This window comes from Symphalangus syndactylus, chromosome 18, assembly GCF_028878055.3.
Source record: "Symphalangus syndactylus isolate Jambi chromosome 18, NHGRI_mSymSyn1-v2.1_pri, whole genome shotgun sequence".
NCBI lineage: Eukaryota > Metazoa > Chordata > Mammalia > Primates > Hylobatidae > Symphalangus > Symphalangus syndactylus.
In genome coordinates, this window is record NC_072440.2 from 101425739 (window position 1) to 101431738 (window position 6000).

Below are 6000 nucleotides of genomic sequence, written 5' to 3' on the forward strand. Positions count from 1 at the left end.
CCTGGAGGGCAGAGCATCAAGTCAAAGCTCGATGCAGTTCCTGGCTACCCTGGTCTTTACCTGCACATCCTTTCTGACCCCTTCATAAATGCCTGTCTGAATCCTCTCAACCCACAACCCCACACACCATCTCCAGAGGCCTTCGCCTGATCCAGGGATATACAGTGCACTTCTCAGTTCCCCACCCCTTTGCTCACTTCTGCCATGGCTCCTCACACCCTGGGTGGCAATTACTGATCTATAGGCAAATCTGCCTCCCCCTCTAGACAGTGAGCTCTTTGAAAGCATAGACTGTCTATTTTGTCTATGTCCTCAGCATCCAATGTAGGACCTAATGAATCTTTGAGGTAAAAAGACACGGATGGATGGATGGAAGGAAGAAGGGATGAATGGGTGGATGGAAGGAAGGAAGGAAGGAAGGAAGGAAGGAAGGAAGGAAGGAAGGAAGGAAGGTTGGATGGATGGTTGGATGGATGGAAGGAAGGAAGGACGGATGGTTGGATGGATGGAAGGAAGGAAGGAAGGAAGGAGAGAAGGATGAATGGATAAATGGATGGTTAGATGGATGGATGGGAAGATGAATGGAAGGAAGGATGAATGGATGATGGAAGGATGGATGGATGGGAGGATGGATGGATGGATGGATAAACTGAAGGATGGATAGATGGGTGGATGGATAGATAGATGAGTGGAAGGAAGGAAGGAAGGAAGGCTGAGTGGAGGGTAAAGGCTCTGATTTTGAGAGCTCTTGCTGATGGAATAATGGGAAGCACATAGAGGAAAGATGTTTTTCTACATGGTGTACAGGATATGCTCCATGGGTTGGCAAACACTGGGCTTCTCTCACATTCTTTCTTGCTCAAGAATCGGCAGAGGGGTATCTTGGGAGATGAACATGACAGTGCCCTGAGCAGGCAGACAAGGTTCTGGATATGGCTATTTGATTAAGCTGCTGCGTAATCTTAAGCAAGTCATGAAACCTCTCCAGATCTCAGATTTTTTATCTTTACTGTTAGACTGGATGAACTAGCATGGCCTTCTTTGCTCTAAAATGCTGACTGTCTGTTAAATGCTCCACATGGAATGGTTTCCTTTTGGGTTGCTGAGTCAGGTGGAGCAGTTTTAGCCCCAGTTTTCCTCTCATTTGCTGTGTGACTTTAGGTAAATCACCCGTCCTCTCTGAGCTTCTTTTCTCTAATCTTTAAAATGTACAGGTTAACAGTACTTACTTCACAGCACCCTTTCAAGAATCAGAGACAACTCTGGAAGGACCACATACATGTATTGTCACACAGTTTGCAGGTGACAGAGGCAGTGCCCATTAGCATTGTGTGGTGCATGGTTGGGGCCATCTGAGATGCCCTGTTTCCATCTGCACCGACTCTCCAAGGCCAAGGATCATACTGATTCCAAGGGAAATCTGGGAGCAAGGCTGTGTGCACAATTTTATATTCTGTGCCCAGAACAAAGGCTGCTGGCAGAGGAGCTGAGTGGGAGCTGAAACCCAGCCCACGTGCCCCTTGCCAAGCCATGCTCCCTGGAGCAGAGCTGCATCTGTCTACAGGAGGGGGCACCATTTTGCTTACCCAAAAGGGCCATCTGCACACCACACCAAGTGCCTGTGGGATGACATCCAGGTGGGAACTGGGCAGACAGGAGGTGCCTTCTCCTAATTTGTATAAAGCTTCTCTACGGGCTAGTGGCAGCCAAGCTTCTGAACGCTGAAACAACTCCTGAAGTTCACATTCATGGCCTCAGCTGGCCACTGTAATCCCGGGTCTGGGAATCAAGTCCTTACCTGGATAGCCTTCTTGGTGCCTGCCCACCTGAACGTGTGCCTGGGTCAGCCCGCTTCCCCAGCCTCTTACAGCACGACCCAGTATGATGCTCTTTCCTCTCTCGCTGGACCTCCCTGCCGAGAACGTGATGGACCAGCATTCCCTCTGGGCAGTATTCAGCCTGGCAGACAGCACCTCCTTTCCCCAGAGTCGCCGACCTGTCTCGTCTGCCCTGCTTAGGTCACTAACTCACTCTTTCAAAAAGGACTGATGAAGGGCATCACCTCTTCTTCATCCAGCATGTCACAGGGCAGGGAAGAGGACCTTGTCACAGAGGTGTTGCCTGTTGGGTCTTCTGGAAGCAGATGTGAGGAGGCACTCACTGTGCCAGAGGATTATTAGGGGTAGACACCGGGGACAGGAGGACCAGCAGGCAGGACTGAGCAGACAAGGAACCCAAGCTGCGCTGCAGGCTCAGCAAAGCCTCGTCAGCCCCCTGGGGAACTCTGGAGGGGATTTGTCTAGCAGAACTGGGCCACGATGGCTGAGTTGAAGCGCTTGCCTTGATCACTCATTGAAAGTGGACAATCCTGGGAAGGGCCCTTCCCTGCCCAGCCTGGGCTGAAGTCACTCTCTGAAGCCCCAGCAAGCCCTGAAGGAGTGGACATTGGCAGCAGCAAGCTCTTACTAAAAGGGGACCTGGGTGGGGCATCTCTACTTGATGTAGAGTAGATACTCTACTAAAATTTTTTTAAAAATTCCTCCACAAGAGCTGAGGAATTGCCTGCATCCCTCCTCTTTTTAAAGAAGATTTATCTCACCCAGCTTTTGAGCCAAGTAAAGGCAATTGCAACCACGCTGATTTCCTCGTAGGGCTTTCAAATTGCAGGTCTGCACCTCAGATTTAGGAATGGTAAGTACTGACTTGGCAGAGACTGTCCCATGTGAAACGGGGAGGATTCCTCAGGAAGGGCTACAAGAAGGGTGGTTTCCACCTGAGCACTGGCTCTTACCAGGTGCCAGGTCACAGCCCACACCTGTCAGCTCAACAGTTTAGAAAACTCGTGAGATCAACTTCATGCATTCAAAATATCCACTGGTAAATGGCAGGGATCCATTGTTACAGGTGTAACAAGCTGATCAGCGTTTCCAAAATAGAGCCACGACATATGGAGATTGGATCTGTCCTGATTTGACCCTCCAGATTTGCCCAGCCTCCAGCGTGGGGCCATTTGTTGGATGGCAACCAGAGCACCCACCTGCTCCAGCCTCCCTCCAGCATGCCTTCCCCAGCCTCCAGCATGCCTTCCTAGCTGGGCAACCCGGATGGGCACCGCTGACTCATAGGCTGCCTAGGCTGCAGCAGCATGGTCCACATGTGCAGCCGGCCCCAGACTGTACCGTACAGACCTGCCTCTAGCACAGAGGCTGCCTGAGCTGAGCCCACCATGGGAGCGGCTGGCAGCTCCTACAGCAGAACACGACCTGGCTCCTCCTATAGCTTCTGGTCTCAAATGGAACACAGTGCATGGTTCTGGTTTCCCCAGAGGCACTCAGTGATACAACATAGCCTCATGGAGAAGTTACCAACCATGAGGGTTAGCTTTAACCAGTGACAGCCAGGAGAGCAGAAGGGGCTGGCTGATGAATTTCCTGCCCTTCCCGCACATCTCCCACCACCACCCTAATGGGTTGTTTTGTAACGCAGTGGTTCAGATGGCTTCCCCAGTGACATCCACGTGACTATGAGGTCAGCTCCATCTTTCTTAGGGAGCTGTGGCTGGCCCAGTCATGCATTGCTTTGTGTTTGCTTTCCCCCTTTTCTGGACTTACTTCCCTTTCACCTCACCCTTACTGCTCTGGAATTGCAAACCCACCCTGATCCTCTTCCAAAAAATGTCTTGCCTCTTGTGCTATTCCTAGAGAAAGCTAAAGCCTTCATCTCATAAAGGTACATAGCCAAGGAAAACATAGATGCATAATCTATGACGGCATCTGTAGAGTCTTCCTGTCTTTAATGATATAATTTGAGACAGCACAGGTTTTTCTTATGTCCTCAGGCTGTGTTGCAATTAGTGACAGATATGGTTTGGCTCTGTATCCCCACCCAAATCTCACCTTGAATTGTACTCCCATAATTCCCACGTGTTGTGGGAGGGACCTGATGGGAGATGATTTGAATCATGGGGGCAATTTCCCCCATACTATTCTCATGGTAGTAAACAAGCCTCACTAGATCTGATGGTTCTATCGGGGTTTCCGTTTTTGCATCTTCCTCATTTTCTCTTGCCACCACCATGTAAGAAGTGCCTTTTGCTTTCTGCCACGATTCTGAGGCCTCTCCAGCCATGTGGAACTGTAAGTCCCATTAAACCTCTTTTTCTTCCCAGTCTCAGGTATGTCTTTATCAGCAGTGTGAAAACGGACTAACACAGTGATTACACAGTTGACTTACGCTCAGCTGCATGACGGGTTACAGGACCATCGGTGGCATCGCAAATCTCATTATGAACAGTGCGTTATGGGTTCAATTTTGCTTCTCCTCAAATATATGTTGAAGTCTTAACTCCCGGTACCCCTACTTGGAAATAGGGTCTTTGCAGGTGTAATCAAGTTCAGATAAATTATGAATTGTGTTGGACCTTAATCCAATACGACAGATGTACTTGTAAGGCTCGTGTCACTATTCCCACCCAAACCTCCCAAGGCAGGAGAATGGAGGATTCTTCTCTGGGAAAACATATGGCATCTCATGTCAGTTCCTCCCCTTATCTTGCCCAAGTCATTTAACCACTCTGAGTCTGTATATAAATCTACAAATTGGATATAAGGATGTTGTGAGTGCAAAAGAAACCACGAATGTGAAAATTCTTCAAAAACCAAAAGGCATGGTGCAGTGTTCATCATTATTGCTATCACTGTGGCCAGCCAACCCATCTGTGTATGAACAACTTTGGCTTCTTTCAAAATTGAAAGAAAGGCCAGGCACGTTGGCTCATGCCTGTAATCCCCACACCTTGGGAGCCTGAGGCGGGCGGATCACATGAGGTCAGGAGTTCGAGACCAGCCTGGCCAACATGGCGAAACCCTGTCTCTACTAAAAATACAAAAATTACCTGGGCTGGCATGTGTCTGTAATCCCAGCTACTCCGGAGGCTGAGGCAGGAGACTCGCTTGAACCCAGGATGGGGAGATTGCAGTGAGCCAAGTTTATGCCATTAGATTCCAGCCTGGGCGACAAGAGCAAAATTTGGTCTCATTAAAAAAAAAAAAAAAATTGAAAGAAAAACTTTGATGCCATGTGCAACTGTGTCCCTTAAGACCACAACCTTCTCAGGAATTCACTTGTCACTGAATATCTAATTGGTTGCAGAGCTCCCTAAAATAATTTATCATAAACAGAGCCTCTAAAGTTCTTCGTCCCTTGTTTTGCTTTATATGAAATAACTATGAAGATAAAAGCAACTGCTTACCCACGGAAGATTCTCTTGAGTCAAGGGGAGCACAGTAAAATGTTCTCAGATGAGGCATTCATGTGTGGGGTTATGGGCCCATTATTGAACAAAGTAAGTGTTCTTAGCTCACCAGGCATCTGTCAGTGTGCTTGCTGAAATCAAACATGTAAATTCAGAGGCATTCGCCCAGATAAACACCACCTGCCTCTGCATTTTAGAAGATCACTTTTTAATCCCTCCAAGTCAGAAATTTTCTTCCTAGACACCAACTGCTTCTTGAGGAACAGTTTTTGGGAGAAGAGTGGAATCCCCCTCTCATCTCAGCCCAGTACTTTGGCAGGTGCTAATTACATTCTGGATCAGAGAGAAACTTCTGCACACTTCAGCATTGGGGGAGGTGGCAATTGCAGCTCAGCAGACAATGAGTGGATGAGAAATTGCTAAAAAGCCTTTCTGGGCAAACATGGGGGTTGGGGAGGTGGGGGTCATGGGCTCTTTCCCTTGGAAGGAAGGGAGCCATTGCTGTAGCTCCCCACTGTCAGCAAATAGACGGGCTCCCCTCATGTCTCCAGAGCCCCTAGGACAATCCAGGAGAAGGCCATTGGAGGAAGCCCCCAGACTCGCCAGCTTTCCAACTCTCAATAAGCTGCTTCTTTCTTCTCTGTCCACCAGAAGAGTGACATCTGTTGAATGGTCAGAGTGCATGATCCCCAGTTGGCCATTCTGAAAACAGAAGGTCATTTCGTAGATTTGTGTTGGTACTGCTG